The sequence below is a fragment of the Nomia melanderi genome, chromosome 3 (assembly GCF_051020985.1).
Source record: "Nomia melanderi isolate GNS246 chromosome 3, iyNomMela1, whole genome shotgun sequence".
Classification (NCBI taxonomy): Eukaryota; Metazoa; Arthropoda; class Insecta; order Hymenoptera; family Halictidae; genus Nomia; species Nomia melanderi.
In genome coordinates, this window is record NC_135001.1 from 13,425,270 (window position 1) to 13,450,536 (window position 25,267).

The 25,267-nt window shown below is 33.5% G+C and overlaps 1 protein-coding gene across 10 annotated transcripts in view; it reads left to right on the forward strand.

The window, feature by feature from the left end:
- The window catches only part of sona (sol narae metalloprotease), a 115,047-nt gene that overhangs the window by 29,216 nt on the left and 60,564 nt on the right, over positions 1-25,267 (forward strand). Inside the window, exon 1 of one of the 10 annotated variants that reach the window (XM_031990338.2) lies at positions 5,628-5,726. The exons of the other annotated variants lie outside the window; for them this stretch is intronic. The gene's annotated coding sequence lies outside the window, so the exon portion shown is untranslated. Of the gene's footprint in view, positions 1-5,627; positions 5,727-25,267 lie in introns of those variants that run through there. 10 annotated transcript variants of the gene reach the window in all.

A 25,267-nucleotide genomic window follows, 5' to 3' on the forward strand; every position in this document is an offset into this window, starting at 1 on the left:
ATGGAAAATGTAAATAAAAACACAGCAAATTGAATTAAGCGGTTTATATTCCAATATACGTATGTTTCATTTAATTTAAATACAAATCCCTGATAAAACGAGTCTCAACTAGTGTACATTCGCACTAATTAATTATAAATATTGCATTTTGTTTACGAGTAATAATCACTTTCTGGGAACTTTCTGAATGCCCCTCGTATCCATATGTTGTTTGAATGCGAACAATATTTGTGTTTCTGTTAGTGTTGGTGAAAGTGTGGGAGAAGTAGATTCATTCCGTGGAGGAACTCTTCAGTAAAAAAGGTAATAAAACTGCTTAATAATAAATGAGAAAGTTTTCTGTTCGTGATGTGCAGATGTCAGAGAACTCTGGTTCATGATTAGGCTCGTTTTGTGTGGGCCTGCTTAGGCCCAGGTTCTCAGGAGCTTTTTGTTTGTATTATATTGAAGAAAATATTTAGAGTATTTCCTGGGAGTTGGTGAGTTTAACTATCTTGCATAAACAATTGACATAATTAAAATTACAGTTGATGTTTTTTCACTCGCCAAATATGAACGTGCAGTCTCACAGACTTCTATATAAAGTATCATTAAATTAAATTAAAAATCATCGACATACCTTTTTATCGCCGTCCTAAAGGAGGTGTTTTCAAAGTGATAAATATACATGTCTACTCTGGGAGAGAAATTAATTAACCAGATGGGGAAACTGCGTTGATCAACTAATTTCTTCTATCCATTCTTTGTTTCAAAATTCTTAAACTATACCTCTATAATTCAGTACATAAATCAAATCTTGTAATGCATATATAAACGCAAAATAAACTGTGGATTCGACGAAACATTTCTGTTTCATTCACGAACTCTTTTACTCTTGGTCTGAAAGTACTAAAGAGATAAAATAGAACGTAGAATACATAAAAACAACATGTAATTGACATAGTTACAGTTTTTAGTTCCTTAGTCCTACTTCAATGCAAATTATAAGTAAATAGAATTTATTATAAATCAATTAATGTCAGTCTTTAAATTATTATTGCAACTCTCCTTGTTTTATAACACATAATTATTCTTATTATTCGCGATATTACGGTACTTCTGCATAAAACATCGACTACAGGATGTAATAACGATGACGAAGATAGATGACAAACACCGTAAATGCATCCTAGAGTGACGGAAGTGTTGACGGAGTATCTCTACGAGGAAAAGAAAGGGAAGAAATTACGAGAGAAATCATCAACTATGGGAAAACGAGAAGACGATTTGAGCTATAAAGGACATTCGAAGATGAAACGACTCTTCACCTAATAGTAATACTAATAGCAACTACTAGTTACTATTTAGTAATACTATAACACTATTAGTAACTATTAAATCACTAGTTATTAATACTGAAACACTAGTAGTAACTACTGAGTCGCTATTTACTAATACTGTAGCACTAGTAATAACTACTAAGTTACTATTTACTAATACTATAACACAAAGTCACTAACTTAATAGTTTAATAGTAACAACAACAAAGGTTTCACCAGTAAAAAAGATCATGAACTGAAGAAGAATTGTCAGTGTCTGTTAGAACTATCTTTAAAGTGCTTTAGTTTCATCAGAGATGAAAAGAAACTGTTGCCAGTAGAACTTTCTTAAAGCCTTTCTTATGAATACATCCATACTGAAAATTGAAATATTACTTATTTCCATTATCAGAAAAGTAGGGTACTTTTACGAACGTACAGGAAATTTGTTAAAAGTTATTGCATTCAAATTCTACGATATTATTTTGTTGAATCGCTCCCAAAAACTACTTCTTATTAACCATTGTTAAAACATTCATTCTTTCAGTACTCATCCTCCCTCTCTCTCTTTATTTCTCTTTCACGTTGCCACTGTGTCTCTCCCACGCCTCATTAACACCCAGATTTTTCGAACAACACTACTGACATTCTACTACAGTCACATTCTGATTTATGACATATCCTCTGACTCACGCCAAACTTTCACTTTTGCTAAAAAAATCCCACAATAGATTAGGGCGAAACGCAAATAGTACATTGAAACGTTTGCAGTGAGGAACGGATAAGAATTGTTTCCGCGTATATGCTTCATTCCGAAAAACTGCCAACGCACATCGCCTGGCAAGTGTATTCAAAGTATAATATTGGAGTGGACAAGAAGTTTTATCAATTTTTCTCTCATATATGGTAATAAAACACAAATACATATTATAAACAAGTATTTATTTATTAACAAATACGATGTATAAAAAAAATATATTATGAAAAAATGGAATGGAAGATAAAGAAATCGTCGGATAAAATGGGAAACGCGTAATTGTGCTGTTAATTTTGAAAGTGGACTAGGTCATACATTTTTAATTTCGAGGCAACTCAAAAGGTTTGTGTTTGAATAGATTAAAAAGTATTTTTATACTAGGTAACAGAATATCTCAGAAAATCTTTAGTTTTGAAAAATAAAAATTTATTATAACTGTATAATATTATGTGCAACTTATAAAGAAACGTGATTTTTGATGCTTGAAATGACTCAGACGATTTTCAAAATTAGGGACACAATTAACTTGAATTTGATTAAACGAAACTTGCCTTTAAAATTCTTTTAAGGATGTAGCTAGACTTTTCGACTGACCTAATATAATCTCTTAGACCAGGTGTACTATTCCTTCAGTTATGTAGAGAAATTTTAGTACAAGATATGACACACTTGTAACCTGATCAGTAGGTATGATCGAATGTAATGTTATAGTTTTAGAGATTCTCTGACCCACGGTGTTGTTAGTGACTTGAATCAGGAGTAACTCCTGGAACGTATGAGTGCACACTCTTGTTAGCAAGTATCAGGTATTCACTTTCCAGCTACTAACTTATTAGACTAGAAAATTTACTTCCATCCGAGTCTCTTGTTTTTCGAAGAGCTAAGGTTCGTCAGTATATACTCGTTTTCTATTTACACTCTGAACAACAGAAGATATAGTGATTGATTGATTCATATATAATGTTTCCTGAAACGCAGTATAGCCAAATCAAATGTGCTTCGATATGTAAAAATAAATAAACAAAGTTTCTTTATAGAAAATTTCATTTCTGAGATAATAGACTTCGAAAATCTATCGCGTATACATTGATACTTATAAGTAGAAATGGTAAGTCACGGACAGACGTATTCATTGATTCCCATACAACAATATGGACGCCTGACAAATTTTTAAACAGTTATCTCAATGTTGGAGTATTATGTGAGAAAATTTTATTCTATATTTTCTACTTAATTTTTCTAACTTCCTAACTTTCAAAATTGTCTAATCGTTTAACTTTCAAAAGTGCATATAAGAAGAGAATGATGCAATGGTATAGTTTCCAAAATTTAGTCATAAAATCAAATTAATAAACTATACAAAACTCAAAATTGATAAAAATACGATTAGTAATTAGTAAACTATCATTTCAAGCACTAGATAGTAAATTGTTTATTTTATTTTAAGTCGTATGTATAATTTTGATATTTTATTTCTTGGAATAAGTTATAAAAATAATATTTAAAGGTATTATCTTATTTTAAAGGTGAAATAATAAACGTCACGATTTGAAAATCTTCTAATGTCCCTAATAGCTAGTAGTATGTAGTCTATAATTTCTATAGTTTTCAATTTTATAGAAAATAAATAAGTTTAATCATTACGTAATCATTATGTTAATTCAATTTTTGCCACTAAAATGAATGAACAAATATGTATGTACTTTGCAACCAGAACATTTACAATTACTTTTCTAGTTACTAGAATAGTGAATTTTTAAATAGTTAGGGTTCATTCTCTTCCTTGTAGTCCTAATTAGTTAGTCGAAGAAAATACTAATAATTTCATTACTGTGTTTCAATGTCATGTATATTCATTTATTTTGAAAGAAGAGAAACTTTGAATAAATATTTGTAAGGAGTAGAGAGCCAGATCGTTTTGGACGATAGTGGATCGTAAATACTAACTAGTCTAAAAATAGAAAGAGACTTCGAGGACTGTTGTTCCGCTTCCTGTTTTTGGCTTGTATCGGGTCGAATAATGAATATCCCTCAAAATAGTATTGAGCGATATTATTGCAACATTATATGCTAAATTGAGACGAGGATCACTAAAAATAATAAAACTGTTAATATCACGGACAACCCTAAATTATATGATAGTAATTTATATCCGTAGATTTCAAATTTGTGAAATTCTTTTTGATTGCAAAAGAAGAAATGTTAGGAATCCTTAAATCACTTAGATCTTAACACTAAATTTACGAAACAACCCAATTTGACACATATTGAATTTGTTAAACGTTATTTACTGAATATTTGGGTCAATTTTTATGCAGTTACGCTAATACATATACTAATTTTTTACTTTTAAATCCTAAATTTGGTTTGTTAAATCCTAAAATTGAAATGGACGAATATAAGTTTTTCTAACAACGATACAACAAACTGTACAGTAAATGTCCGTAAATCTAGTGTGAAACTATGGACTAATTATTCTGCGGATAAACGATTTATCGTGCGGCTTGTTCTATTGTTCCTAGAACAATTGATGGTCATCCATTTAGATCTTGATAATTGGTTATTAGAAGATAGACAATTGAGATATATACTCTTGGTATTGCGCCAATTAAAATTGACTTAAACATTTAGCAAATAATCTTTATAAAAATGAATATGCGTTAAATTGACGCATTCCGTAAATCTATGGTCTGTTTTATGAAAGAAAAGCCCTTCGAGGTAGACCCGATGTTTTTCAGTGTTGCTGTGTATTCACGCGTCATCGATTAATCGACGGCGAACTGCTTGCAGGAACTCGATCCTACAAATTCGCAATTTATAATACAATATAATATGAATACTAAAAATGTACACAATTTACTTGCATAATATAATCGGTGAAATATTTACTATTTTTCGAACAATTAACTTTTATATCTGGGAAAATCAGAGCTGTTGTCCCATATAAATTTTTAAATTATTTCCCAAGAAACTTTTAATCACTAATCTGTAAAGTGCATATTTCATAACGTGAATATATACCATCCAACAATTTCCCTTGCCTTCGACCTCGAAAGGTTAGCGATTTTCCGTTTATTTTAATTATATACCAGAATAGTGAATATACTATAAAGTACACAAGTTAAACAACTCTCTCCATCATCCACGGAAAACGTAAATATTTTCTAAATATTTATTCGTCCATGATTGCATACTTTGTTACATTTAACTTACAAAATTATCGCAACCAATTAGCCTAACATAATCCTTCACAAGAATAATATAATTCGTAGTTCTTCAACTCATTCAAACAATCATTTTCTTACTTTATAAACGCCATTTCTTCATAATTAGGTAGTTTATTGCATTCGGGATTTTCATACCTGAATTGGGCATTTCAAAGACGAATAAGAAATAATGGGCTTGGTCAGTGCGGACGTTGTGACGAGAGTCAGTTAATCGGATTGACAGTCGCACGCTTTAAATATGCAGTGTCAGAAAATGAGTGTGACCTTGACATGCACCTTAGAAACTGCAATCTGTTTGCCGCCGGAGAGACGTGTCTTTTTTGCATATTAAGTTTCAGTGCCAACCTGAAGCAGAACGTTCACGTTTTCTTAAGCAGACAAATCTGTATTATAAAAATGTAAATGGTACCCTTACTGATTACCTGGCTGAAAAAAGTAACAAGTGTAAGTAAGTTTAAATATAATTTACGGTGGAATTATTAGATATTTAGATATTTATATATTTATACATCTAAACAACGCAACATATTAGTCTCTCACTATACATGCGATTAAATTGTTAATTATTTACTTATAAGATAAATATCCTAAACTTTAGTAACAGGAATGAGAAAGTATGTGCATAGTGTTGTTCTTACTCGCAAATATTTGCAAGTTCCATTAGCTAGATCTTTTATCCGATACGCTTAGGGACATAGATTTCGGCACTCCTTGAAATTCCAATGTGACACGTAAAGTGGAATGCTCCAATTAAAAATCCGACAATGCATGTATAAGCGCAGCTTTAAGAAGTACGGCCCAATCAAAAAGCATACTGCTAAGAGATACGTGTCATGTAACTTTTATTTGAAACACTTTCCTTCTCGAATTTTGTTTCTTCTTTAATTTATCACTTACCTCAATAAGTTATATAAGGTTTTTTATATTGACTTATTTGTATGCAATAAGAAATACATAGTAAGTATCAATTATTTAAAATAGAAAGCGAGCTGCAGGAAACGTTCATTCGCAATTAATAGTACGTAGAATAAAAAAGAGCTATCTTGAATTTTAATGGTTTGATATAAAATAGTTAGAGTTATTTTATTTGTGATAATCATGCGAATTAATGTGAAATATTGTTACATGAGCTTCAATGTAAATTTTATTGCGCTCTGAACTTTTTTCTATTTCTCTTTGATAATTTGTACCATTAACACTTTAATAAAAACTTTATGAAAAGTATATATGGACGTTTACTAAATTTAAAGTTTAATATACGTGTTTACAAATTTAAATACGTATATTTTCGTTTATGCAACGTTATTACACATAATAATTAGCAATGTTATATAAATTGAATCATAATATAAATTAATCATTAGAAATTTCAATTTGTGAGTTACAATTAACCAGTATTGAAACAGTATGTAATAATTTGCGATTTCATACAGATCTAATTCTGATGTTACACTTCAACTCATCTGTCAGATGAATTGTACCGACATGTACAAAAATGAAAATTTCACGTTATTTTTAACAGCATGGAGAACTGTTATATTTATTATTTTAACAATTATTTTCTAATCATTATGTTTTTCAAGTTATACAAGTCTTCAATCTTTTTTCAATTCGTGAATTTCGAACAAGTTGAATTTAATTAGTTACTATGACGTTCGAAACGTTTAGATGCAGTATCGTCAATGTCGACCATTTGACATGCAAGAGTTAAGTGTGATAATCTGTGTAAGAAGTTTGCATGGAAGTTTAAAAATGTTATTGACACGTTTTGTGTAAACGTACCTTTGCACGAATAATTCAACAAGAATTAATATTGAAACGTAAAACCGTTTCAAGGTAGTTGAACAGAATCTAGCCAATGTAATTATACGGCTTAGAAGATCGTTTCAAGTGATTGATTATTATGTGATATAGGGTGAGGTTTTCAAAACATTTTCTTAGTATTCTTGAACGTGGGTAAATCCGAACTGGACAGAATTGAGTAATCGGGAGGAGGTAATAATACGTATGTGAGTACATGAACAAATAAATTAAAAAAGAAACACCGACGTTCTGTCATACGAGTCTTCATCTCTGAATAAATGAATGTTGAACATTATCCGAGAGTGTGTATACAATCGCTTATTTACGTGTATCAGTATAACTTTCAAACTTGATTTCCTCAAGACCGAAGCCTCCAATCAAAATAGTTTTATTCTTTCTTTTCGACTAAATATTTTCATGTAGAATTATCCTGTTTGCGCTTATACTACTTACTGTGCGTTGTTCAAGAGACAAGCCTCAAGACGGCACACACTGCGGCTATCTGTGGAGAAAACCCCCAAATTTGATTATTCGTTATTTATTCATTAACGTGCATTCTAAAGTACAGGGTGCGATAAAAAGAATTCCCTGATTTGAAGGGAGCATTGCTCGGCTCGAGGTAGGGGTACAGCATTAGGCATAGTCGCTTTATGTCCATAAATTCACGCAGTTTTCAGTCATCCCCGTGGCGTGGAGTGGAGAGCATTGAGATTTAATTGTCGAAGAGTTTATTAACACTAGAACTACCGAGCATTTAATACGATTGATATGTAATCCCTATAAAAATTGTGTCAATAAATTATTTTCAGTTTCTTTGGGCATTTATTATAGTATTCGAGTGAAACTATGTACTGTCAAAATCATTTCGAATATTCAATGCTTCGAAGATACCAATAATTGGAAAATAAAAAGAACCGGAACCAGTCATTTCCACTGGTACGGTAGTTCTAGTGTTAAAGGTTGAATTTTAGTAATTAAATGTGAACTATAGAACCGTGTCACAGAAAAGCGCAACGAATAACTGTACAGTTTAGTTCATTGCCTCGTTTCTCGGTTTGAATGATTTATTCGCTTCAGTTGTACCGGTTACGTAAGTTCCTTGTCCGTTCTACGGAGAACACGATATTTCGATATCTTTCGTTAATTCCGATAGAAACCGTGTAATCTGCCTGGGGTTAGAGGAACTCGGGCTTGTCGTTGACGATATTACATAAAGCATTCTCGTTTTCGATAGCGTTGACAGGGAAAATCAGCGAGAATCAGCGAGCCGCTGCGTCGGTCCGTTCGATTGCGAGCCGATTTGCACAACGCGGCGGGTATTGCTGCTTCGACAAAACCTTGACGTGTTCACGCTCGCAGGCCTCGCTTGTAGGTACTTGTCCAAGAGAGCGTGGCCGGCGATCTCAGCCGAGAGCGTACGGTCGATCATTTCCAAGAGAAAAAATTTTATTTACCCAAGCGGAAATTGCTTTTGAAATTTGAGACGAGCCTCCGTTCGACACTCACCGGTGAACCGAATCGGCGAGGAATTATTTTCTACGCCGGGCATTGCTTAATTCCGTGACAGTCGCGGATCACTTCCGGGTGTGCGGCTCATTAAATCTCAATACGGCTATTTATATTATTGCGGCGCGTTCGGTCGGCCTGCATCACGTCTGATCATGTCGGATCATTAACCCGTTGATATCGTGTCAGGCTCGTAATGAAAATTTTAAAGCTGATTCGAGAAACCTAAATCGTTTCCTGGAATATCTCGAATGTCAGTTTCGAAACGCTCAGAGACGAATATTGTCATATCTTTTGCAGAAATCGTTTCGTATCACTGTTATCGAGAACTCTTCGTTGATCGATTTGTAAAATTAGTTCAATACGATCATCCTCATTGAGTCTCCGTACAAAACTAATGACAGAATTATTGTTTAACACTAAAACTGCTAGACAGGTCAAAATCACCCATTCCTGATGTCTTCTTTTCGCAACTGTTAAAAAGACAACAAATGTTTCTGTGAGAAATTATTAAAGAAATTGATGTAGCAGCGCGCAAATTGAATTGTAAATTAATTGAAGTCTTAATGAATGCGCCTCCTGGAGTTTCTATAGAGAAATTTCAGAAAATCAATTTAATTGCTCGATAGTTTTAGTGTTAATTTCAACATATTTCAACTTTACAGTAGAACTTTCCTCTTTTGCTTTAACCCCAGAAAGGTTTGAGTGTCGACTAAATGAAAGTGAGACTGTTATTCGATCGTATAATATGAAAATGTCGTTGACGCAAGTAGTTAAGTAGGTCGATAAGGGAGACATTTGGCAGAATTCAATTTTATTCGAAAACTCATTATAAGCATTTAATTTACACTTGAAATATGGCTGAAATAAGAAAGTGGGAAAACTGGATTTAATAATAAACTCGAAGGATTTGAATGTAGTTCAAGTGCATTAGTTTGTTAGAAACATTACGTTAAGTAGTTTATCCTAGTACGTTCATACCTTGCCAACAAATGGAAGTCAATTAGCTGAATGTAAATTAATTTGATGCAAGCTGAGATGCGAAATCGTTTATTCGTGTTGCGCTTCATATCGTAATTTCTTGCGTTTCCTTTTAATTTCTAACTGCGTTACGTAAATGCAAAATAATCGAATGCAATCACGTGTTGTGTGTTTTGACGAAATTTGTGTTAGAAATTGTGAAAAACATTCGTTCATTCTTATCTGACTTAAATATCTATACCAAGTTGAATGTTTGAAAAAAATACTTAAATGATTAGAAACAGAAATATTATGGTGTTGCCATGTATGCTATAATATGATTTATAAATATGTATAGAAGAATGCGTTATATATTTCAAAGTCAATTATTCGAAAGTCAAAAGAAATTGGAAATGACATTTTTGAATTTTTTAAACATTTACGTTCAAAAGGTTTGAAAGTCTTTTAATTGTATTTTGATAGTTACAATTTATCAGATACTGTTCTAAGTTTTTGCATACGATTAAGTATTGAAAATAGAAAAAATTTTTAATTTTTACTGTAACTACTCTCTTGGTTAAAGTAGAAGATTGAAATATGGTACAGAATATTTTTCCTTAGTAAACTATGGACTGGTTCATCCTAAGTCTAATTTGGTTCAAGGACACTTTTGACTCCCTTATTCGGCTGTGTCCTATTCCATGAAAATTACATTCAATACAACTAACTATTGCAACACCATAAAACTTTTTATGGTACTCAAATAAAACATCATTGACTTCACGAACCAATGTGATTTACTCCGCAGACTAAAATTAAATTATTGCAACAACGCAAATCAAATTCATACAATATTTTAACGAAGTTACAGAATTCAATTTTATCAGTATTTAATATATCGATAACAAATAAATTATTAATTTAAAAAAAAGTATGCCAGCCTTTGTTACATTCTAAATAAAGAAAAAACAAGTAGAACTCTGGTAGAATAAAGGTAAACATATGTGGTAAACTTACAGGAATACATTTTTTCCATTAAAATTCGTTAGTAAAAGAACTAAAGAATACTTCGAAGTGACAGTAAATACATTAAACATCGTTTAATGATAATGGTGATGATAATAACAAAATTTTCAATTGAAAAATAATCATGTTAGTAATAATAATGATTAGTACATATGATCGTACAATATAAGATAATGAATTATCAATGATAAAATTCTTTTACTCATTGAATTTTATTTATGTGAAAATTATAATATTAATATCAATTATTCCTAATATAAAAGCTACACGTGTAATAATAAATTTTACAACATCTCTTTAAACACAAATTTCAAAAGGAATTTTAAAAATCTATGTGCTTACACGATTTCATCGATTCTCTGATTTTCTGAATTTTGCCTCACGGAGCTGGTGATTTTGACAAATGAACTGGTCATTTATCATTTGATACTTATTTACATGCTCGAACGGTTGAAGTACTGTTAAACAAGATGTTTCGTGTTTCCTTCACTACTTGCCCGTTATCTCGAAATGAGCTGGGAATATACTATGAAGGTAAAAGTCCTGACTTTTGTAAAACAGTTATTTTTCGTGCAGCTTGGCCACCATTAAGGTTAATAGTTACTGTTATAATGATAGGCAAGTTGCAGGTTGTGCTTATGAGTAGCACTTACAACTGTTACTTTTCTAACCGCTATCCTTGACCAGAACTTCTATATTTACCTTTCACAGTCTCTATTATCACACTCAGCGGAGAATTTATAAACAATTTTGTTTTGCACCAAGGTCCACAAAAATGCTTGCAAAACGTGTTTCGCGTTTGACTTCAACTTTCTTTCACTTCTGTCGTCTGGAAAAGGATTTTACTTTTCGTCATCTTATTTTTAACAGCTCTGGGTTTAAAAGAAAAGAAATGATAATAACAAATCTTTCACTTGAAACAACTGCGAATATTTAAGAATACTCTTTACTACATTAATTGAATTGTTATTTGTATATTTGTCATTTATAAACACAGAGAAACGTGTTATTTAGAAATTTGAAAACATTTCTATTCTCTCATTTCATTGTTTATTGCTAGAAATTTATAAATTTAGAAGAACATGTTATTTAGAAATTTGAGAAGGTTTCCGTTTCCTTACTTAATTTTTTCTTATTAAAAATTTAGTAACATACAAGAATATGTTATGGTTCATACGAACTAACCCCCACCGCTTTCCTCAGTGTCGCGAGCTTTAACATTTCCATAAACATCTGAAATCTGATAATATTATGTACAAATTTTTCACTTCTCGCGTGATGATTTCACTGTATGATCCGTTGAAATTCCGTCATTGAAGAAGAGGAAAGGGCAAGAACCTCGACCGGTTCACGGAAGTGCGTCACGCCGTTTTTGAATTTATCGTTGGCCCATCCGTCGAATGGTCGCCGCCATCCACCGGATTTTTCATAGCCCGTGCATAACGTACCGGGCTCACGTTTTGGTTCAACTTACCAGCTCGGAAAGATATCTATCTTGGATCCTCGACACAATTCGGCGTCGGAACACGTCCTTCATTTCTTTTCATTTCACGTAGCGCGCGGCAGAACTGTCGGTGGCACGAACGGGCCCCGTGGCAGCCTGGCGCACAAGATAAAGTCGCCTCCACGCTCCTTCAGTTTTCGACTTGTTCGATTCACCGTGGATCCTGGGTTTACGCCGACTGAATACGGGTCAAGGTTGGAAACCGCTGCACAGATGTACTTTGCCGTAAAACCGGTTGCGTGTACCTTGTCAAATTCGGTAGGAAATTGTACGCTAATCAATGGCAGCTCTTGCCTTAACCTCTTGCCCTATGATTTCTTTTTTAACTTTGATCGATACAACTGCTTTGTATTAATAATGTAGAGGAACAAGGGAAAAATTGTAAGCATATTTTATGTTTATGTTCGCCCATGAGTATAATAATTGATTATAGAAGAATAATAGTTACTTTGAATTCCAATGTATCGAGTAATATTTATGTTTGTTAAATCACATTGAAAATCTTCGCCACGAGTCTGACACGTTGTTATAAGACAAGGGGTTAACACTAGGTTCACGAAACGCGTCAGTTTCACACATATTGAATTTTATCAATGTTATTTTGTAAATGTTTACGCTGATTTCGATTGATGCAATTGAAATTGAGATGCAAATAGAATTTTACACTAGAACTACCGATCGTTTAATATGATTGATGTGTAAGCCGTATAAAAATTGTAACAATAGATTATTTTCAGCTTCTTCGGATATTCGTTATAGTATTCAAGTGAAACTGTTTACTTTCGAGTTCATTTCGAATTTACTCTGCTTTCTGCTTTGTGGAGTCACTTGATTTGGCCATTTAGCGGCTTATATATTGGAAACAATCGGAGGTGCTGTAGTTTCGCAGTGCCATTGCACGAGTTACCTCTGATGCTGACAATGAGCAACGAGAAGACGGTGGAATCTCGATTATCCGATTAAGCCCGATTATATTGGGCGTTTTAACTATTAACGACATTAATAATTAGATTATAGCCGAATTAAATTGGGTGTCTAATAGTCTGAATAAGTGGAGGTTTGATAAGATTCTTCTCAAAATATACTAGGTGTACCAGAAAGTTTCTATACGTTTTTGAATTAAAAGAAAATAATGCATTTTCAATATTTACTGAACAATATAATTTCCATCATTACTAATAACAAATAATATTTACTTTATATTAAAAATAAATAGAAAATATTCAGATTCGTCGAATTCGATTTAAAATTTTTATCACAAGTCTGACACGATATTATAGGAGAAGGGGTTAAAGCGAAAGAGGCAGGTTATGCTATGAAATTGAAATATGTTCAAATTAAGCAATAATTCTGTCATTGGCGTTGAAAGTGATTCAATAAGAACGATCGTGTTGAATCAATTTTGCAAATTGATCGATGAAGAGCTCTCGATAATAGAGATATAAAACGAATTCTGTGAAAGATATCATAATATTCGTTTCTCAATGTTCCGAAACTGACAGCCGAGATATTCCAGTAAACTTCGAAGTAAATGCATTTGTAAGCAGTCTGACGACTACTTCAAAATCGTCATAATTGTATGAGATGCTTATCCGATCGGAATGCGAAAAATTAAAATTCCCCAAAGAACCTGCGAAACGCGAATGTTAGTGACGCAATTTTTGTAGAGGAAAGTAAGTGTAATGTCTCGTATTCAGATAGCCGAATCGCGATACGGCGCAAAAAAGATTTATGTTTATAAGATTTTCAGAGAGAAAAATTTACTGTCAATTTTTATGTTTACCGAGGGAAGTGTTCTCACCTGAGCCTGCATTTTGAATAATGGACTAGATAAATAAGTTTTTATTCACCGTGTTACGTGTAAAAATAAGTGTTAAAATATTTTAAATAAATTAGTTAAGTATTAATTGTTTGAAAATTCTGTTGCGAAGTTGTTTTTGGATCTAAATATAACTGACAATTTACATGTTTTAATGAGTGTTTGTTCGGCAGACAACGTGCTAAAGTGTTTGACATGTTTCAAAAATAAAACGCTATCTTACCAAATGTTACTCACGGCAGTATCTTCGAAGCTTAAAGCATTGATTTCAGATATTATTTTCCACTTTCTTTTTGTATCTACACACTTGTTTAATTTGCAAGTTTAAGTGTTCAAATACCTTCGTAAGGTAATGTTCATGTGTTCGTAAAAGTAGCGTGTCGTCGCGTTTAGTGCCTTATTACTGCACGGAAGTCATAAGATCGTCGGTGCAGCAACAATTTTATGAATTGCTCTAAACACTAGATGACGCTCTGTGATTTTAACTCACATAATGATTTCATAATATTATTCGAAGAATATCATTTTTTAAATGATCAATTAATATATAAACAATTAATTTCGTTTATTAATTTACAAGCAATCTAACGCGATAGATTTAAGTAACTAACATGTTGTAACCTTTAACCGATCCATTCCAATTTTATTTCACCAAAAAAACAAATTTATTGACCATCGAACGAACAATCAAATACTTCCATGTGTGAGTGCATTTATTATGATTTATCTCTAAACATTGGCTTCGAATTACGTACGATTATTTAATAAATGACTCTCGGACGAGCCTGAAATGAGTCCATGAGAAGTCATACTTTGCACGTTCAGTGGTTTCTTATAGACGATGAATTCTTGAACATATATAACCAAGCAGATATCAGTTTCCATTTACCTAACCACTGCTTTTACACGACTTGTAGGTGGATGTTACATTCTCTCATTATAATCAAGAATGCTGAAATTTGCATTCATATTGTCCCCTGACTGGTAAGCGAAAAGGAAAAGAAAATCGTACACAATGGTTACTTTAAAAAACATGTCACGTGTTTCGTAACTCTATTTTGATTGTAACTTCCTATGAAATTTGCAATTGTTTAGCCTTTTTCACACTGATTTGATACTATGTGTACGTTATCAGTGGTTTGAAATCATGCATTACTACGTGTGCACGGTACAGGATGTTTCCGAAATCATAGTACAGCCGAGGGTGAATCTCTCTGGAAAAGTTAATCGAAAACGTAAAATAGAATTTTATCATTGGAGATTCTGTGTTTGAGATAATCGACTTTGAAAGTTCGTCTGACACGCATGCTTTGGTATTTACAGTCAGTCACAAAAGTCTGTAGGTGTGCCTACACCTGTCAGCTGTTGAGAATCGAAAGGGAAACAATGCAACGTTTTAACACTAGATTTACGGAACGTGTCAATTTGACTGATATTGAATTTTATAAACATTATTTGATAAATGTCTACTTTTAAACCGCTAATTTCCAAGGTCTAAATCAACGAATATCAATTTTTCTAAGGATAATAGCACAAACTGTATAGTAAATGTCCATAAATCTAGTGTTGATATTTTATAGACATTCATTCATTTGTCTTTTAAAATTAGATACAGATTAATAAAATAACGATGTTTTTTCATATTCCTTTCTAAGAAAATGCAACTACACCAGAAATACGATTTCATGAAAATCTACTATTAATATATCACAGTGAATAGAACTTATTACTGTAGCAATTACAATAATTGTCCTAACAAATTTTGTGTACTGTAATATAATCCTAACAACATCACAGTAAAAATTGTAAATTATAAAATTTAATATTAAAATTAAAGTATAATTTTGCATTTGTGGTTTATATATATGTTCTGTTAAATAGAAGAGGTATCCTCACTTTCTTTACTTATTTTCATTATTTTACTTCCTTAAATATCTGAAATATACTAATGTGCATGTACGGCAATTTTCGTAACTAACTGTACAAGAAATGGAAATGGTATGTTACGCATAGACGTATTACTCGGTTTCTGTTGAATAACACGCGCTCGACAAATTTTCAGACGCGATTATCTATAGAATAAAGTATTACATAAAGAAATGTTCTACTTTCTATTTAATTTTTCAAATAGCATATTTTCCCTTCGGTTGTACCATGATTTCATAAACACCCTGTATAATAATAGTACTCTAAAATTGTAAAACTGATTACTAGACTGCGGATCTTTATGCAAATTCAAACGTTTAAGAACATAATTCCATAAAAAGAGTTACGATAGAAAATAGTTTTTCCTAGCAAATATTGTAAGAAGTACAACACTAGATATTATAGTATATTTTTCGTATCACGTGCATTTTATGCAATTTTGCACTTTCAAATTTCCTATAAATACGTAAAAGTCCGTATTCTACCGATTACACTGTTCAATGATATCGAACAATACGCTCGATAAATTGATCAACACGCTCAATTTAACGAAAACTTGAGAACCAAGGTACGTGCAAACTAATTACGGATTTAATAACTTACCGAAGTTTAAATTTTATTCTTTCGTTCAATTTTAAAATGTCTGAAGTTGAGTATTGACTAGTTCCTGCTTAAATACCGAACGAGAAAAGAAGATTTTATAATTTTACAATTGGCAGTGAATAGAGGAGGAAGTATGTATAATGGAACTCGATTGTGCGACGAGTTTGTGACAGAAGATCGAAGAACGTAGAATACACTCACATGCATGCAGAATATACACTGCTGTTGTCAAAAGTTTGGAACCACTTGATATGTAACGTCACAAATTAAAAATTATGTATCTTAGAAATATATAAAATAAAAGAACAGAAATTACATATCTTTATATTTGACTAATACACATATCTCCATGTTCCTTTATCACACACAAAAATTCTCCAATAAAAGTTCTTTTTAAACAATGGAAGTTTGTCTTTTGACCAACATATTGGTCGCAAACTTTTGACCGACAGTGTATTTATCGCCGGAAAGTTTGACGGTGATGGTTCTCGGAAGTCGTGCCTACAGAACCGAAATATTTTATTCTGTTCATACGATCAGGGTATCTATTAATAAGCGATGTCTCGTTACCAAGAAAAGCGATAATTTGGAAATTTTAAGATTTCTATTTGAAAGGAATGGTTTAAGTCAATGATTCCTAAACTTTTATTGGCCAAGATTCATCTCCGAAAGATGAATAGATAATAATTTTGTGTATCTCATGCGTAAAGCCAATGTAACTGTATTTCACAATTTCTTTATTTACATCTTTAATAAGTAAAACACTCTTAATAAACATAAAAAGCATATTTTTAAACTTATTGTCATCTACTTTGAAAATCTTTGCTTTAGGCGTTGGAAAAAATTTGAAAGAACAGTACAATATCATTTAACCTGATTTCCTCTTTTTGTAATTATTAAAAAGATAACAGATGTTTCTCTGAAAAATTATTAAAAAAATTGATATAACAATATGCAAACTGCATTGAAGATCAATTAAACTCTGAATAAATACACTCTTGGAGTTTCTATAGAGGAATTTTAAAAAGTCAATGTAACTGCTCGATAGTTTTAGTGTTAAATCAATGATAGGTGCATTTAGTGTTAAAATTTGTAGAATCTTTCTTCAAGTACATTAATGATTATAGATAAATATTGTAAATTTCAAAATTATTAATAATAACCACTTAAAAACATTTTTTTGAAATATTCGATCGAACGATACCGGGATTGGAAATTTTAATCGGATGATAATTAACTAATAAGTAATAACCTACAGGAACAAGAATTCATTCGAAGAATTATTTATTCGTTATTCGAAGTATTTATATTATAGCTGTTGTGCATACGTCTAGTTAATTTCCTGAAACGTTACGTTTGTAAATTTCTTTTACTGGCGTTTATAATTGATTTTTTTTACAATGTTGAATCTGTGAGCTTCTTATTCTTTAATAACTTTAATATTTTTATGGGTTCAGAGGTATGCACTGACGTATGACGTCGAAGAAATAGACGTCGAATACATGAATACTTGCTCAAAATTATTTGCATTATCATACGAATAAATTATTTGAATGAATAAACAGAATAATTAATTGAGAGCTAAATTATTATTCGAATAAAGTATTCGACTGACAGGAATTCAGTCGGTTAATTATCTTGGATAAAAATATATATTCAAAACAATTCGAATATTTGTGAACCGTGATTGATACCGATCTTGATGAATCTGACGATCAATGGGTGGCAATGCGTCAGGCCACGTTGCTTCCCGACTTGTGTTACGACCGAAGTGAAATTGCTGTTCGAAACAATATTGCGAAATGTGCACGAGAACCTACTTAAGAATCGGTCTAGTTCGATACGGGTCAAGGTTAAGGCATCGCAACAGAAACGGTGGCCCGAGTCATCGGAAAGAAAGTTAAAGTCAGTTGTCAGCTTCGTTATACAATATCTTAAAATCAGCTGAGATAAACTTACGTACTTGACAATTTTTTCTTAGAAAATTTTAACTGTTCGAAATACTGACAATCTTCTATAAAACATTCGAAAATATTGACAACTTTGTCACATCGTAATAGAAGAACTGTGGCAAAAGAGGAGGTAATCGTACGTTGAATGCATAACAATAGTAACAGAACGAATATAAAAATATATATACTAATTTCTCACAAAACTTTAACACTTAATATAAAATATTGACAATTTTCCATGAAACATTCCAACATGGGGCTTTTATCTCCTCTGATTGACCGTCCAGATCGAACATCTCGCGGAGAATGTCCTCGATATAATAGGATATTTTGTCCCAATTTCTTTTCTTCGCCATGATTGTTTCGATAATCGTATCCAGATCAATTTCGCCTTCTTCTATTTCTAATCGGGGTCTCCTCTATCCCGTTGCTCGCAAGGAGTGCGATGGGAATCACCCCAGCGATCATCAGCACCGTGGACTCGAATACCGTCCAATACGCCGGTGCTATTCTAAGGGCCTTTTGTCTTTGAACTGTCGCCAGACACTTGCAATAGAACTCCCTCTGTAGGACGTCCACCTACACCTCTGCGCCGTACAACATGGTTGAGAGGGTCACATTCGTGAGCAGCTTTCTTTTGCCTAGGTTGGGTCCCTCAGTATTTGTCATCAGCGTACTGAGGGCTTAACGTACACTAGTGCTTGCCGAATTTTAACTTGGAATTGATGCCAAGGCAGGATGTAGGGATTCGCCTTTGTCAGAACTACAATTTCGGTCTTATTCACGGCCAGTGAGAGTCCATGCTCTTCCATCCACCTATTGACAGTGCGTATCATATTGTCGAGCTTTAACTGCGCGTGTTCGAGGGTCCGCGCCTTTATCAGGACCGCGATGTCGTCAGCATATCCTATTAGGACTGTGTCCTCTGGTATCTTTCTCCTTAGCAAGCTGTCATAAGGAGCGTTCCAGAGATCTGGTCCGAGGACTGAACCCCCCCTGTGCTAAGCTCTGTTCTTCTCTGTCCCTCCCTGGTGTCGTACAGCACTATACAATCTCCAAGGTAGGACTCTATCGTCCGAAGGAGATATCCCGGAACTTCAAACGAGTACTTGAAAGCATCAAGCATATCCGACCATTTTACCGTGTTAAAGACGTTTCGGACATTCGGAATTACGAGAAGCTCGACAAGGCAGCTGTAAAACCTGTGGCCCTGAGCTGAAGTGATAAGCTTCATGACTGCCTCCGCCGATATGGCATTGTCCACCGTGAGCACCTCTACTAAACGTGTCCCTCTACGGAGTTCTCCTATGAATTTTTCCCTTTTGATTTTATTGAGGTTCCACCTCAAGGATCTTTGAAATATACTGGTGGTCACTACTTGTGTACCCCTTTAGTACCACCCACTCCGTAATCCGGGACGAAGTCCCCTCCGTGGCCAGTGTGACGTCAGGGATGGTCTTCCTGTATCCTGGTCGCCGGAACGTGGCAGTCATGCCCATTCTACTGTCTTGGCATTTAGATCACTTTCCAACAGTACTTCCCCTGTACATTTAAGGATCGCATTTTCGAGGCCGTCCACCTTGTTCTTAAACTCCTGGATCCTCTCGTTTGGAGTGATGTAACAGTTGAAAAAAGTCACCGACTCATTCTCGACCCAGACGAAATCATACCCACTCTCGTGTCTTTTCACAAGCATTCTTCCGGGTTCCGATATCCAGACGGCTGGCAGTGTCTATGAGGTTGCAATACCAGGACGGTTGATCCCTATCTCTGTACTACTCGCTAATGATCATCAGCTCAGCCTTCTGTTCGTATAGAATCTGGCCTAACATGTTATCCGCTATATTACTCCTGTGCATATTTCCTTATAATAAATAGATTACCTTTTTGGCCTATTTATCTTTCCTAAGTTTTCCCGTAAAACCTAACGGCTTTCCGATTCTGGAATGTGCGTCAAGTTTTTCTGGTCACCACCAGTCTCTGCGAATAGGACACAGTACCTTGGTACTTTACGGTCCCCAGGCTTGTGTCCTTTCTTCCAGGCATCGGTAGCACCGTGGTACTACTGTCTACTTTCTCACCCCGCAGAAGATTCATCTTATTTTTATTTTCCCCCTTTCTAGGATCTTCGCGCTCTTCTTCTTCGACAGCATCCGTAACCTCGACTTCAATCTTATCCGCTTCTTGGCCTTTTTTTCTCCTCTTCTTCTCACCCCGTGGTGAAATCAGTCGGAATTCTTTCTCAGGCCTTTCCGGTCCCTCTTTCGTTTCTTCTTCTTCTTCTCGGCTGGGATATTTGCGTGGCGTTCCGCCTAGCGTTTGTAGCTCTGCTTGAATCGAGATGGCTCCTTGACGGCTCAGATTTTCGGTCCTCATCCAGCTGGCTCGAGAGAATCCAGCTACCTAGACGAATTCCGTCAGCTCTACCAGGCCATTCTTGACATTCATCGACATGTTTCGTTGGCGTTCCGTTGCTTCTTTCATCATTAAGTTGGTTGACTTCATCTTCGACAGTGCTTTCTCTTCGAACTTCCGCATCCCGTTAATGTATTCGCGTTTCGGTAACATTGGTTCCGTCGGTGTCGTTGTCTCTTCGCTTCCTTGCGATTTCTGAAGCATCCTTCCTGTGAGAGTAGGTGTTCCTGTTTCTGCCACATGGGTGTAGCTTAGGCCGGGGTTCCGCTGAGGAGATCTCGTTAACCTTGAATTCCTCGCGATACCTTGGAGCTCGATATCCGCGCTCCTCTTGCCCTCTTTTCTCCTATCTTCAATACGGGTGAAAACATTGACCTCTGTTGTCCTGCGAGGTGCGTTATGATCACTTGTGACTCTGTGTGCTGCGGGAGCCAAGAGGTCAAACACCTTCGCATTGTAGTCACCGGTTAACGGCGTCCCGGAGCCTGCTCATGCACTCCTGACAGACACCGGTAATGGGGATCTGACCCCCTGGACCGTAGAAAAAAATTTCATCCTTGAATATCCTATACTTTTTTTAAATTCGGTGTACCTTCCCTTAGCTAGCTTCTTTTTTTGTCTACCTCGACATAAAGTTCGGCAGCCACCGTATCCAGTCGGCATTCCTTCATAAAGTTTGACGTATATCAAATTGTATCACAAATTTGTAATATCTTTTATCAAAATGAAATTCTTTTATGCTACTGTCCACAACATTGTACCATTAGATAATTAATTTGAGGTGAAAATTGAATGTCATTATAATAGAAATTGCTGATAGAACCTTCCTTGTGGAGTATCCTAATATTTGCACCGGTATCGGCAAAACATAAATAATACTTAAAGAACAACAACTGTCGAAACTGTTCTGATCACTCCATTTGAAATTCCATTCTCAAAGTGTTTAACTCAAACTTTCACTGAAAGCGAGAAATCTAGCAGCATGACTTCATAGAGCAATGAAACACGAATAAAACGCTATTCAACGTTTAATTCGAATACAATGGCGTGGTAAAACACTTTCATCTTAAAGAAAATATGTTACATTGTTATAGAAAACAATACAGCGAGGAAATTTAGAAAGAACGTACACGGAAGTGGTTAGTAAATTTGAATCGCATGTGGCTGGTGTTATTCGCGAGGTACACCGTGAATACGAAAGGATTCCGGGAGGATTGATATGTAGACATGCCAAGATAATGTGACCTTTTCGTCTGTAATCGGAAATGAAGAAAGAAACTCTGATTGCGTAAAAGGTGTCATCGGTTGATCGTCACCTGCGATGCGCAGACGGGGAGGCAAGGGTGTTACTGCACACCCGTAATCACACACTCGTTATGCAAGAAGTAACGATGCGAAAATCACTCATGCGGTGCCTATCTACGCAAGGACATTCTCAGAGGCGAACTTTTCAGCTGTTGCGCTTGTAATCAGCATTCGCGCAATGTTAACGACCTCGACAATGGGGACAGATATGCGGCCAATTATTGCCAGGTATACGGGCACCGAGCAGATAATTAATTCATGTCCATATATAATAACCGCTCGACCAACGCGGCGACCCTACCAACAATTGCATTATTCTACGACAGAACGCGATTGAGATAATGGTTGCAGAGCATTATTCCTTTCACCGACGCTCAAGACCATTGATATGGTTGATGTATTTAACGATCGTATCCTGGAAACGAATTCTTCAAACAGCCAATCGAGATTTCCAGGGAATCTTTCGAAACTTTTGCCCACTGAACTGTTTGTTAATCATTTAAAATAATGATAGCAATTGGTCGGGATAAGTCGATTTCGAGATAAATAAGTGCACTGAGTAAGTAGGTACCATTTACTTCGTTTACGACTGAGATAAACGTTATTAACTGTGGCTTTAATTTTCTTGATACTAGATTTACGTAACGAGTCGATTCAACTTATATTGAAGTTTGTAAACATTAGTTGGTCAATGTTTGGGTCGATTTTGATTGATGAAGTTACAATCTATCCTAATTAACTCCTTTTAAACCTCTAATTTCCGAAATCTAAATGAACGAGTATGAATTTGTCTAAGAACGATAGAACAAACTGTACAATAAATGTCCGTAAATCTAGTGTTAAATAACTAGTTTTAATTTTCTTGATTTGTAATCATTGATAGTATGAAAGTGATACATTCATTGTTTCACTTACGCAATGCAATGAATGCCAGTAGAAACTTAACAAAGCGTACTCTTATAATTTTTATAAGAATTAAATGTTCTGTAATATTAGTGATAATAATAATTATTGTTTATCCGATGGTAAAGTTTTCACTTTAAACATAAATGTTATATTACGATGTTACTACATTATATATTAATAATATATTACTTTAAAAATAAATACTATAAAATAAAATTAAAAATAAATATTACAATTTAATTTTATAAAATAAAAGTAATATTTTATTATCCGGTTGCTAGTATTAACAAACAATTTTTGTTGTAATGCTTTTTAAATATTTTAATGTTGCCAACACCGTTAATGTTACCAAGATACTAACACAGAGCTACGAAGGAAATACTCAGATTTGCTAATAACCATTTAGAAGAATGTTTTCTTTGAGAATACCTTCACGAACATATACTATAATTTCAGCATGAAAATGGAATGAGTTCCCTCAAGTGACATTTATCGCCGAGAAATATTTTAAGTGCATTCATATATATGCATACAAAATACAAGATTACATTATCCCAGTTCGTGCTTCAGATTAATAACATAACTGTGTCGTACTTGTCGAAATTTCGCTTTCTAACAAAAATGTTATTTAATCTAAATTGAAGGCATACTGTAATGTAGTTTATAATAGTTAAATATAAAAATAAAATGTCTTATCTTAAATGACATTTATCGTCGAGAAATATTTCAAGCAGTTTATGTGTACGAAATATATAAAATTATGGTATTCCATTTCATACTTCAGACGCTTAACATAAATGTATCTTATTTGTTGAAATTTCGCTTTTCACTCAAAATATTAATACTTTATTTATTGAAAGCCTATTATTAGGTTTCTCAACTGTGGTAAAAATAAGCCTAAGGGTGTATTATTTCCTTTTATCGAAGTCTCGTTATAGCTTCAATGAAACGTGAGTTTTTACACAAAGGCTCTAATAAGGTGAAAATCATGGATGAGGTACGCATTGATCTTTTACGAGCCAGGAGTTCACGATTACGAAATTTTTCGGTCGGTCTAATTTCATACCGATGCGATGCAAGAAATGCAGTGACATACTTTAAATCTCTGCTCCAGAAACGAGACATAGCTCTTGCATAAGCTTTATCGGTATACGAGCCACCATTGAAAGCATTGCAAGAAATCAATCTTATTTACTTGTGACAGTGATTTCCATTCTTTGCATAACCACGGATATTTGTTAAGGATTATTCGGATTAAATCGATCTTGATTGATTGAGAGAAATTGTTCTCTCGTCATATACATATTATACGCTTAATCGTTACGGATATCCATTGACATTATTTATGTGAATAATTCATTTTAAATCGATTGCTAAACTTTGAATCTTTATGCATTTATGGGAAATGCAAATTTCTATTGCTAAAGTACTTGTAAGAAAACGTTTGTGTCAAGAAAAATTAGAAGTATTTTTATACTAATATTAATCACTTAATTGATTATTTTATATTGATGTAATCTGTTGTATTATTAGTGTTTTTGATTTTAGTTTGACAAGGAATTCAATTTGAAACGACGGGAAGATTTCTTTCTTCTTTAAATTTTAGTAAGATAGTTTGAGTACTACATAAAAACGAAATCATGCAATTTTATTATTACGAGCTTCTCAATTTTTAGTTATCTTTACGTTGAAAAGTATAGATAAAATAAATAAATAATAATTATAATAATAATAATAAATAAATAAATATATATATAAAGTTTCAGAGATAAAACGAGTCGCCAAATTATAGTACTGTAAATCAACTATTTCAATTAGAGTTTCGAATTTTCATTACATAATATTCTTCTATAATTTATATATATGCGTTAATGAAATTGTCTAAAGAGGAGTTATGGGCTGATATATCAACGATGTCAGGTGATTTCTTTCGTTTTAATAATTTGATTGCATGGTCGTATATTTTAAGATAAATTGAATGGTTTTCTGCCAGTTTTCTACTTAACATTTTTTTCGTTCACAAATTAAGATTTTGTGTCTTATTTTTCGGTGCATGTTTTTAAGTATATGAAATATTAGTATTTAAAATATAAGTATTTAAATATAGTATTTAAATGTAAATGAAATAAATTTAGTTTAAAGTATAATTCTTACCTAGAATAATATATCTTCATAAATGGTCAGTGTTATTTGTGTTATATCTTATTACACTAATAGTATCTATTTTATTTATAGTATACTATTTATATATTTTTTGCGA